General features: G+C 35.6%; 1 pseudogene across 1 annotated transcript; it reads right to left on the bottom strand.

The window, feature by feature from the left end:
- Positions 1-9,995: 9,995 nt before the first annotated feature.
- Positions 9,996-12,516, bottom strand: LOC149555800 (pentatricopeptide repeat-containing protein At2g13600 pseudogene; annotated as a pseudogene). Its single transcript, XR_016365341.1, has one exon. The product of XR_016365341.1 is annotated as a pentatricopeptide repeat-containing protein At2g13600 pseudogene (transcript).
- Positions 12,517-13,242: the final 726 nt, after the last annotated feature.

The raw sequence follows: 13,242 nt of genomic DNA, 5'->3' as shown, positions 1-13,242 counted from the left end.
GGGGTGTCGATTTGTGGATGCATGGATTATTATTTTTTGGGATTTTGGATGCATTTGGGTGCATCTGTACATAAGTACATATATTTTTACAAATGTGTATGTGTGTGTGTAAAGTTGTCAACTATAATTTATGACAATGTATGCAAAGAAATACAAGAAATGTTAAATATACAAAAATAAACCATTCATTGAATCATTATCATAATCAAATTGAAATAACAATAATGTCTAATTAGTAAATCACTCAAGTTCAAGATTCTAATGCAATTCGAATTACAAAATCAAAACATAGTTCATGGTTCAATGTCAATCAATCAAGAGTCAAGGCTCAAGATTCACAAATCACATTCAGTCATTCAAAATCATAAGGATTCTCAAAAAAAATCCACATTCTCATCATCTCCTCCTACCGCAACACTTGAAAATTCATATGAACCATGCATGGTTCCATTGTGCTAGATGCACATGCTATGATGTTATCAACATCATCATTCATCATCACAATAAGATCCTGAAGTGTTGCATCCAAGTCTATAGATTCAGGGGCTACATCCCAAAGCTTGGTTGACCCTTCCTTTATTCATCCTCCTTATATGACAAAAGACACAAGTTGGTATGTATATAAACCAAGTCCCCAGCTTTCTTTGAGCCCATCCGGTCGTGCTTCACTAAATGGATATAGGAATATGTGCTCCAATTTTTTTCAGCAGAAGAACTTGTAACCTGAATAGTGTTCATAAAAATTTAAAATTTTAAAATTAAACATACAAATGAAAAGCAAATTAGAGAATGTTAAACACTAAAGTGTAAAATACAATTACTAAATAAATAAATAAATGAAAACTTACTTGTCAGAGGATCTTGATTGCAAGAGGTTGTAGATGCTTGAATGGTTGACCATACATGTACCACCATGCGATAGCTCCCATGTCATTTTGGTCCTTTATTGCATATGGAGTAAGTTTTGATCTTGAAGAAAAATTCTTGCCTCACCTTTTTGTGCATTTCATCCTCTGGGAAGAATCTTGCAAATGCAGTGTAGCACCCAGTAGCAACTTCTTTATCCACATATGGTGCAATTCTATCTGGCATAGCAAGTATTTCTTGGCTATGGTATCTTGGAGATAAGGCATATGCAAGGAGGTACAATGGGGTAGTCACTCTCCCAACAATGATGAATGATATCCTCTACCTTTTTGCACAAGGTTTCTCATTTTGTGGGGTTAGTCTCATGTGCTTGCATGGAAAGCTTTACCTTTTCTAACATGGTGTCCATGCCATTGTACACATCCCCCAAGCAAGGTGCATTTGTATCAGCAAAGCGTAGCATAGTCATGATAGGTTTGGTGAAATTCAATACAAATTGCACACGAGCCCATCAATGCTCATCCAAGATCATACCCCTGATATTCAAGGCTCTCTTCGAATTTGAAGCCTTCCATATAGCCCATTGGTTACAAATAACCATTTGGTCCAATGTTGATTTCACCTTAAGGAGTCATTTCAGAACAACAGTATGAGATGCAAATCTAGTCTCAGCAACCTATAAGCAAGTTGACAATATGACATCAAATATAAAATGAAGCTATAAACAAGAAATTTGATATTGAACATGAATATAAAACTTATTCAAAATAAATAAATAAATGAAACTAAATAATTACAATTTTAAATCTACCTTCAACAACTCCAACTTGGAGAATGATCTAAATATAGATTGTGACATGTGGTGGTTTGTCACAAACATTTGTATCTCCTCTCCCTCTTAGTATATTTGCTTTGCCCAATCTATTTGGGTGCCAATTTGTTGCATGACCAAGTTGAGAGAGTGTACAGTGCATGGTGTCCAAAAAATATGGTTGTATCAAGACTCAACCAAAGCACTTGCACCCCTACAATTCGTGGCATTATCTGTGACCACTTGAACCACATTCTCACTCCCCACCATCTTTATTGTCTCAATGAGAATTCTAGAAATGAATTGTGAATCCTTAACTTGTCCTTCACAATCAATAGCCCACAAAAACATTGCCCCTTTGGAGGACATTGCAATCAAATTTATCAATGGTCGGTTTCTTGTGTCTTTCCATTGATCAAATACAATAGTTATGTCAAAAGTTTTCCAAGATGTCCTAATTGGTTGAAGAGCTTTGTCTAGAGAAATCTTTTCTTTTTGCAAAAGAGTAGTATGCACCTTTTCATACCCAGGGCTAATGTAATCAGCTGGTGCTCTAAGGATGGTTGCACCCATTTCCCTCCAATATGGCAATCTTAACAAATCAAAATGAAGACCATTGGCATAAAGGCAACATGCAATTGCTTCATCAACAATCTCTCTTGCCTCCATTTTGAATGCTTGATCCAACCGACCTCTTTTCTGGGTAATAACTTTTACTTCATCATCCTCCTCTCCCACTTCCAAGAATGGATGTTTGGAGGATGCAACATGATCCGTGGGCACATTCACTTTGCTCTTTGTAGATGAAGGTTTATACAAACTTATTTTTTATTTACTCACTAAATGATCAATAGTCTTTTGTTCTTTTATGAATCCAGCTAACTGTGCATCGCTCAACCTTTTTCCATCTTTACTTCCCTTGCGCAATGTTATTCATTTACCAGTAAGGCCCATAAAATGAGCTTTGACCCAAGAATAAGAGTTGTTGAATGGTTTACTATGACATATATTGCATCTCCAAATGTATGACCCACCTCCGAAAACCTATGATGATCATGTGGTGTGTCTCCATAATGTAGATGCCACATCAATATTGAAGTTATCACTTCGTTCTTGTCTTGCTGCTAAACTTTGACTATCAATAGTGGCCATTCTTGCACAATAGAAACTATGAATCTCATAGGAAAATAGAAAAACCGTAGAAATGTTTTAAAAAACTTACTCCTTCATTTTTTTACTATATATATATATATATATATATATATATATATATATATATATATATATGTATACATATATATATATATATATATATGTATACATATATATATATATATATGTATACATATATATATATATGTATGTATATATACATATATGTATGTATATATATGTATGTATACATATATATATACACATATATGTATGTATGTATATATATATATATATACATACATATATATATATATATATATATATATATATCTTGAAAAAAAATTCTAAAACTTGAAAAATTCATAAACTAAAAAAAATCACTAAAAAAGCTCATGAAAATAGATCAAATGCTTACGTTAGATGCTTATTCATCCTTTGTGGAAGCTCAATATACACCCTATGAATGATCCTCTTCAAAACTAATGACCTTGCTTTTAGAATTCCACAATGGAGACCAAATGAGAAGAGAGCCCAGCTGAAAACAAAATGGAAAAAACAGGCAATGAATGGCCTCTTTTAGGACCATTTTAGGGTTGTGAGGCAAATAGAAGGGAAAAATAATAATAATAAACATTTAGATCACATGTTTAAGTCACTTAAGTGACTAGATGCTAGAAACAAGCGGATGCTCATAGGATGCGCCTGGATGCTCTCCGAAAAACAAGCGAATGCTCACGGGATGCACCCAAATGCTCTCTAGAGCACCCCGCACTCATCCGCAGGAGATAACATTGCTTCTTGGCAGCACCCACCACGCCTCCTCCCGCATCCACATTTGCACCCCCCTCCAAGGCCAACACATCGGTAACTTAGTGAAATATAGTAGCTCCAAAAAGGGGTGTGACATAAATGCAGCATACATGTGTCCAACCTAAACAATTCAAAGTTTCTATTATTCTCTCTTGCTAGGCATGCATACAGGGAAACACAAGTCAACTTATTTTTATTTTTATTTTTTTGGAGAAAAAACATCATCAAATTATGCCCCTATGGGCTTGAGTTTCAGCAAACTTGACAAAATGAAATTCTTAAGAGTGATTCAAGAACTTTTGAAGATTTTCATTGATTAGAATTTGGTTATATGGAATAGAAACCAAGGTGAGCATTCACTTGTTTCATGTGCAGATTTTGTGGTAGGAGAAGAGCCAAGATCGTCAACCATGGCAGTGTTCACTCATTTGTGCCAAAAGAAATACAGATTTTATGTGCATTGTTTAGGCTTGGTTTATATATGAAATGGAGATATACCAGCAAGCTATTATAGCAAAAAAAAAACCTCAAACACTACAAATTTAAGTGGCAGAGTTTTGAACTAGTATGAGGCAAGGAAGGTTTTAGCTCCACAAAAATCATTTTTACAAGTGTGAGAAGACAAAAACATCGGAAATTTTTTCTAAACAACTCAGGTGTATGGTAGTGTTGGGGGACAGCCAAGAAGATGAAATGCTTGCAAGATTGGTGTGTTGAGTAGCCAACAGGAACAAAGAGTGACAATTTTCAAGCATTGGCAGCAGCAAATGTATTTTTTCTGTTTTTGGTTGCAAGGATTGAATCTCTTGGCACTTGAATGCATGAATTAATGTTGGGAGATTGAACAAGAAACAAGGGGGAAAAGGAATCTGGTTGTGAAGGCTAGATTGTCTAATGGATTTTGGCAAGGGGTATAAGGAATATAGTTGTTAATGCTAGATTGTCTAATGAATTTTTGCAATGTTTGGGTGTTGCTACAAAGCAAAGAAGCTGGTATTGAAATGGTGAGCAAGTTCATGATGTAAGTGTTCGTAATTAATAAAAAATTAATACAAAAACTAATGAAGAATTTTTCCTAAGCTTTAAATAACATAAACAATAATGATTTGGTTTAATTTGATCTTTCCAATTAATTCAAATCATCTGCTAATTCTTCAATGATAATGAAAAAATAAAAACAATCCAAGCAAAAGAATGTGAGTTTGGGTGGCACCTAATATAACCAAAACAATCAACAATAAGTTTAAGCTTAAGCCTTAGTCATCTATCAATGCATAAAATACATTTCGTTTACTGATTGACTGGTCTTTCAAAACAATAAGTGAATTTAGCATTGAAGACTAACTAAACGGCCAGTGACTTAATTATTTGGAAAAAATACTTGAGCTATTTCAATTGTTGAGAACAAAGTAATGAGAATCGAAATCGGCAAGGCCGAATCGAATCGTGAATCGGCCATGAATCGGCAAATTTTAAAAAAACCCTTTAAATTTAGAGATTTTAACAATTTAAAACTTATTTCATGCACCCTTTATTGAATATAACTTAAACACACTATAACATCATCAAATAGAAGTTAAAACTTAACATACATAAACATGGAACATAAATAATAAATCCATCACATACATAACTATGTTACATGTAAAATGTAAATTGTAGGCTAGTTGAAGCAAATAGAAATCATATGATCATAACGATTCAAATCATAGAATGTGTGTAAGATGAAGATCCATAAGACATCAAATCATAAATGTATGTAAGAATCTAAGATAAAGATCCATGAAACGTATGTCTATCAATATCAATATCTATAAACAAAATGAAAAAAACAAAGCTCTAGCTCAAGCCGCATTCCTCAAGCTCAGTCTCAACCTCAGCCTCAGCGTCTAAGTATCCAATCTACCTACTAAAAAAGTGTCGAAGGGAGGTCCTAGAGGACTGCCGAGCCATATCCCTCGCATGTAAGATGGGCTACAACATCACTACAGTCTGTGTCTGTGTGTGCGCATGTGCATCTACCAATGCATGAACGTGCTCTAGTTGGCTCCTCTGCCATGGCCACAGCCTCAGCCTCTATATCCACCTGGTCAACCCACTCATGGTCTTCCTTAGTGAAGACTGGATCCACAGCCTCAGTAAGTCACTCTGATTCTAAATCAATCTCCTCTAGAATCATCAAAGAGGAGTCAGCGCCCAAAATCTATATGATCCTAAGATGAAGGTTGTAATCAACAAAGACAAGATCATTCAACTTCTACACAGTCAACCTATTTCTCCTCTTTGAGTGGATGTGCTCGAACATGGACCAAGTGCGCTCACATCTAAAAGCGTTGCTTGGTTGACTCAGAATACTGATGGCAATTTTTTGAAGTTTTGGGGTTGTGGGCCTAAACATTTGTCACCATCTATTTGAAATAAGAGAAAACAAAAATAATTAGTCTCATTTACAACTTTAAAATTACATAATCAACAATTAAAATTTAAAATGCACAACTTATAAGTCATAAACTTTAGATTCATGAATATATTATTTAATTTTTACTTGGTTGTATTGGTGTCCAAGCATCTAAGGTCATCCTACCAGAGAAAAGTAGCCCTTCAAGCTCAATGGTTGTAGCTGCGCTATCCTCGTCATTGCTCAACCTCAAGATCACTGTATATAAGCCAGTGAGAACCTCCTCATTTGCCTTGAAGTCAAGATGGAAATGAAATGCTGGATTCAAAAAGTAAGCTACTGCATGGATGGGTCAGTGAAGCTGATTCAGCCATCTCCTATCAATGATATTCCAAATAGGGGCATACTTCTTCTACACTCCTACATACTAGGCTCTAATGATCTTCTTAGCCCTATCCATGCCCTCATATATGTAGCCCATAGAGGGCGACTCCCCATCAGCAGTTCGTAGGAGAGATACAAGGGGCTCAGTGACCTGCATATAAAGTAAAACAAAAATTTGAGTCAAAACTTAAATATAAAATAATATAACTTAAAGTAAAACTAAATCATTAAACAATTAAATATTAAATATTAAATACTAAATAGTAAATTATAAAATACTAAATGTTAAATTGCAATAAATTTACCTTAAGGATTTCTTTAGCAAGTTTCCAAAAACCATCATCATCAAAAATGCAATTCACCACATCTACCCCTGCAGTGGTCGTAGCATAGGAAGATGAAATCCACTCCCGCCCAACAAACATGCTCCTCAAATCGTCCTTTGATGTCAACAAGGACTGCAGTGATGAAATTCGAAGCAAACCTTGTGATGCGTAGACAAGCTAACTCTTTGTCTCCTATGTACTTCCTCATTGTGCTAAGGACGAATGATTATAAATAAACTTGCATATATTTTTTGCCCTTTTGACACATGATTTGGCCCACTCAAGCTTCCCAATTTTCTCCAACATGAGGCCAATGCAGTGTGCTGCACAAAGGGACCAAAATATGGTGAGATGCCTCTCCATCAAAAGTTTACCTACAACAATTTTAAATTAATTAGAAATTCAAACATGTTAGAACTTAGAAAAGTTAGAATTAGAAAAAGTTTAAACTTCAAACAAATTTATTTTCAAAACTTGAAAAGTTAAAAGTTTACTTGCAACAACATAACTTGTTGCATTATCCGTCACCACCTGAACCACATGTTCCCCCACCTCTGTTATGACTTCCTCAATACCCTCACATAAGCATGTGGCGTTTTTTATATGAGTGGAAGCATCAATGGATTTGAGAAACATGGTATATCCTACAAAACAATTAATTATAATAGATCATCAACAAATTAGCAATCAATAAATCAAAATTTGAAATATTCAATCACGATTCACAATTATGTATGTAGGAAAGTAGAATGATCAATTACCTCCACAAGATACAAGAAAATTGAAGAGTGTTCTATTCCTCCTATCTATCCAACCATCAGTCATGATGGTGCAACCCTTTTTGATCCACTCCTTTCGCTGTTCCTCAAGCTCAATTTTCATATCATCTACCATTTCATCCAAGACGTATCCACTCAACTCAGCCTCAGTTGGGGTTTTAAACCCCGGACCACAAATAGCAATTGCATCTATCATTATGTAAGCTTGTAAAGCGAATCTATGATTAATCAATGAATCATAAAACAAGTTGATATAATTAAAGTTTTAATTTTAAGTTTAACCTTATAGAAAACAAAGAAAAAAAATCAATTACCTAGCTACAACAAATAGAATGTTGCAAAAGTACCAAAATTTGCAAATCTCTTTTCTGGCAGCATCATGAATCTCCTTGTTCAAACTCATGCCCTCAAGCATGAGTTGTGAGCTAGGAGTAGTGCGAGGCACAAAGTAACTATCCATTATGTTTTTTCGCACTCTAAGCCGCAATAGGTTGGAGTTGGCCTCAATCTCAGTATAAAACCGACTAGCACTAGCACTCGCATGAGCACTAGAACTAGGATGAAAATGAGGCCTGAAAGAACCCTCTCCAACACAACCTACGGATGCGGAAGCTGATGCTGATGCTGATGCTGATGCAACTACGGGAGCATGGGAGCCAATAGCTCTTAACCCGTCAAGTTGCATTTTTTTATTCAATTTCTCTTGTTCATATTTTTCTAATGCCACTAAACAAGTGCATTTTACTTCAGTAGTTTGTTGAGTGCAAATTGTAATATCATGTCCAAGTATAGCAGCACTGCGGTATTTGAATCTATAAATACCACCAGGATTTATTTCTTTGCAAAACATACATTTCGTTTGAAATTTGTTTCTTTCAAGAAACTCTTCAGCATATTTCCAACATTCATCTTTTTTACCCATTGCAAAAAATAAAAGCAAAAGGCTGCTGCAATAAGAAAATTCAAGTAAAATATCAAAGTTTGAAACTTATAAACAGAAGCTACAAAACAACAAACCCTAGCCTGCAATTTAGTAAAACTAAAAAACATTCAAAATTTGCAAATGAAAACTAAAAAAAATAACAAAAAATGCATAATACACTTACATGCAAAAAAAATCAGCACTTACCTCTTGCAAATGAGTTAGAGGAGTGTTGTTATTGACTCCTTAATGCTCCCAATGCAATTTATGGCCTCCACAAATGGACTTCTAATCTCTTTGGTACTCTTCTTTCTTGTTGGTTGGAAACCTGTGGTTTTTTTGTTTTCTCTTCTTCTCTCACACTTTTCCTCTCTTCTACTCATGCTTAACAATTAAAAAGCCCTTAAGGTTAAAACAAAGAGGAAAGGCCAAAAAGAAAAGGAAAAAAAACAAGTCAACTTAAAGCCTTGCCGCACAGCTGATTCATGCAACCGATTTAGGTGATTTTTTCCATGAATTGCATGAATCGGCGATTCAGGTGACTCATGGGAAAAAATCGACAATTCGGATTCATAACTCATGAAAAATTGCCCAAGTTGAATCAAATCGCCAAACTGGTAATTCAGGCAATTTCATGACAATTCTCGAAACTCTGGTTGAGAATATCAAAAGCTTCACAGATTCTTCTTGCCAAGACATAAGACATACAACGTTGAGGAAACATCATCTCTATCAATGGTGTTGTTATGGTGGAGCCATCGTTTGTCCTTTCTACCAAACAAAAAAATAAAATTGTGTTCAGAACTTCAGAAGATGTTTTTAAATTGTATTTTTTAATTTTTTAATTAGGACAATATCTACTCATTTCTCACTGAAATTTTGTGGACTCGCAAGTTCACTTGTAAAACCTATCGGCTAATTATTTGAAATGTTTCGATCAGTTAATAGTGATACGGATATCCTATTTTTATACAAGAAACTTGCCTATATTATGTGCTTTGATGACGAATCAAATTTACAGAAATTGTATAAGGAATCTGTGAAATCCTCGATGATCTCGTGAGACTTTTCACTCCTCTTCATTAGGGAACCCCAGTATTAAGATTCAAACTCAATCTAGCAATTGACCTGACTGGGAGATTGTTTAATTTGATGGCAAATTTTCTTGATAACCACGAAGAACAAAACTTTCCACCTGCACAAATATGAATTTAAATGCATAGTTTGGGCGGTAGGCCCAAATGGTATATAAGGATTCCAAAAGGTAAGACTAAGCAGCCATCACCTGCTTGATTGTTGGCCTCTCTCTCTCACATTGCCGTTGTGGTTAAGGAGTTCTGCGTTTCCTTAAAAAAATGAAAATCCTTTCCTTTTTCCTGTACCATTTTTCTGGCTCTTCCAGCTTTCTAGTCAAAAGCTTTACAGGCATCTTGAAAAAAACTACAAGGTCATACTGCTCAATGATATCATAACAAGGCTCTGACAAATATCCCATCAGTTAATATAGGTAATGATTCCATTCAAGTCAAAATAATGGTCCACCTATCCAAACACTAAGAAATAGAATTTAGCAATTAACAATATAAAATCTGGTTCCTTTGTACCATTACAGATGAAACCATATAAATCTCTTGCACAAATCTTGGAGAGAAACTTGTAGCAGTGCGGCAGCCACCACATGCCTAAAGCTTTTTGATGATAGTTACATGCGTAATCGCTTCTCCACCTTTACATCATGTAATATAGGTTTCAAGAATTGCTTACTTCTGCTACCTACTTCTATGAAGACAAGTTTCTCCAACATTGCATGGATATCTTGGACTTCAGGGTGTAATCTGTCCACTACACAAAAAAAAATGTAGCATTTAATGAACTTCAATCCAACTGCATCCAGGTATCTTTTTTATTCTGCTATGCTTAATCAGTTTCCGCACTTTCTGAGTGTCAACCCACATGCCCGCTTCTGCATATATGTTGGACAGTAGAACATAAGGTGCAGCATTTTTAGGTTCCAACTCAAAAAGAATTTTCGCTGCATATTCTCCAAGCCTCAAATTTTTATATGATCTACAAACACCAAGCAAACACTTCCACACAACTGCATCAGGTTTTGTTGGCATTTTGATGATAAAGTTTAGGGTTTCCATTAGATAGCCAGCACGGCCCAGCAAGTCAACCATACATACATAATGATCTAATGTGGGTATAATGCCGTGAGACTCACTCATACAGTTAAAGAATTTACAGCCATAACACACAAGACCTCCGTGACTGCAGGCAAATAATACACAAACGAAGCTTATATGGTTCGGACAGGTTCCGGAGTGCTCCAATATTTCAAAAAGTTTGACAGCCTCCTCGCTATAGCCATGCATTGCATATCCTGCAATCATTGTATTCCATGAGATTATGCCTGGACGATATCTTTTGTTAAACAGTTGATGTGCTTTCTTTATACTACCACATTTCGCATACATGTCTATCAGCGCATTTGCAACAATATCTGACAAACATCTACTCTCTATTACTTTTTGATGTATCTCCATACCCTGTTCGAAAGCTCCCATTTGCGCACAAGCTGGAAGGACGCTGGCAAATGTTGCCGAGTTTGGTTTTACACCTGCCGACTGCATCTGCTTAAAAATTTCTATGGCTTTTTCAGTGAGTCCATTTTGTGCATGTCCTGTAATCAGAGCGTTCCATGTGACTACATTACGTTGAGGCATTTCCTTGAAAAGGCTTAAAGTTTCCTTTACATTACCATTTTGTGCATATCCTGTAACCATAGCATTCCACGAGGCCACGTTTCGTTTATGCATTTTGTCAAACAACTTGCGTGCTGGCTCAGTTTTTCCACACTTTGAGTACATGTTTAAAAGCGCGTTCAGAACTACCCCAGACAAAAATCCAGTTTTAATTATTTTTTGATGAATCTGAGTACCATGGTCCAAAGATCTCATGTTAGCACATGCTGGGAGCATGATAGCAAAGGTTGCTGAGTTTTCCCTAACGCCAGACAACTGCATTTGCTGAAAAAATTCAAAGGCTTTATCAATTAGCCCACCCTCTACATATCCTGCAATCATTGCATTCCATGAGACAACATTTCGTTCAGTCATTTGGTCAAACACCTCTTGAGCCTTCTGTACGCTCTCGCATTTTGCATACATGTCGATTAGAGCAGTTACAACCACAACATCTGATAACAATCCTCTTTCAATTATATACTTATGGAATTCCATACCCTTTCCCAAAGCTCCCACTTCGGCACACGCTGGGAGGACGCAGGCAAAGGTTGCTGTATTTGGCTGTACATCTTCCAATTGCATTTGCTTGAAAACCTCCAACGCTTTTTCAACAAGCCCATCTTGTGCATAGCCTGCAATCACTGCATTCCATGAGATCACATCTGCATTAGGCATTTTAGCAAACAATTCGAGTGCTTTCTGCATTCTTCCACATTTTGCATAAACGTCTATCAGGGTATTCGTGACTATAACGTGAGACTGAAATCCACATCTAACTGTCTTTCCATGGATTTCCAAGCCATGATTTAGAGAAGCTACAAGGGCACATAACGAAATAATACACGAGAAGGTAAAGTGATCTGGTTGGACCGCTGTTCGTTGCATTTGCTGAAACAGTTTCAATGCATTTTGAGGAAAGCCATGTCGTTTGTAAGCTGCAGTTATTATATTCCATGAGAAGATGTCTGGGTGAGTTATTTGATCGAAAACTTTCTTAGCATCCAACAAATTTCCACACTTGTCATACATGTTGACGACTGTATTTTGTAAAAATGTTTGAGGGGTAAATGTGGAAACGCCGCCATTGTGAGAGTGAATTTGCCTATCCTCTGAAATCGTTTTAAGCTCAATGTTGGTCTGCCATAAACGAAGATGTGTAGAATATTTTGAAGGACGACTGGAGGTAGTAAGTATACTTAATGCTGATTTCAAGCAAGCCTCTCTGCAGAGTTTTGCGATATTAAGACTTAGATGGGTGTTGTATGACATTCTATTATTAACATTCCGAGATCAGAACTATTACTTATCCTACTATATTAGCCTAAGGTTTTATGGAGGACGCATTTCAAAGTAGGTGATTCTATGAATTGAAGTGCTGAAATTTGTGGATGTTAGTGATTTTTTAATAATAGTGAAGGTAAGTACCAAATTATTTTAGAAGGTGAATTGTTAGAAAATATGTAAGATGATAGTTTTCGTATAATTTTGAAAAAAAAATTATATAAGTAATTAGTCAAATCTATATGGAAAAAATAAACTGACTCATCAAAGATGGTACAAAATATATCTTGGAAAAAATTCTATAAGGGAAAAATCTAGCCTCCAAAAGTATCCATACTCTATGTATTTGAACAAAGTAACATTATAATCCATGAATGAACACATTTGAATCACAAGCTTTCTAAAAGCACTCCATGTGAACAAGCACAGAACCACACATTTCATGTCATGCTTCAAACCCATTTCAAACCCTCACAAATGTTAAACAAGAGATGTTCTCAGCCCCTTAGCCAAACTTGCCAACCTTAGTCAATGCTTGTGGTTGCTTTTATAGAAACAAACTATCAAATGATATTACATATAATCATATGACTAATAGCATGTGATTACAAAATATTAACCTTACATTTAATATGGGTGTTAAGTTTTCACTTTATTAAATATGTTCCCTGATACTAAATTAATAAATTACATCTAACATACAACATAGAAGTGGCCCCAAAATTTAACTCTTGGTGATGCACATCTATCTAGGTTCTTGTC

Source organism: Cupressus sempervirens, chromosome 5, assembly GCF_028749045.1.
Source record: "Cupressus sempervirens isolate cs-2001-9-10 chromosome 5, ASM2874904v1, whole genome shotgun sequence".
NCBI lineage: Eukaryota > Viridiplantae > Streptophyta > Pinopsida > Cupressales > Cupressaceae > Cupressus > Cupressus sempervirens.
The sequence above is the reverse complement of the archived record's forward strand: the minus strand, read 5'-3'. Positions and strand labels throughout refer to the sequence as shown.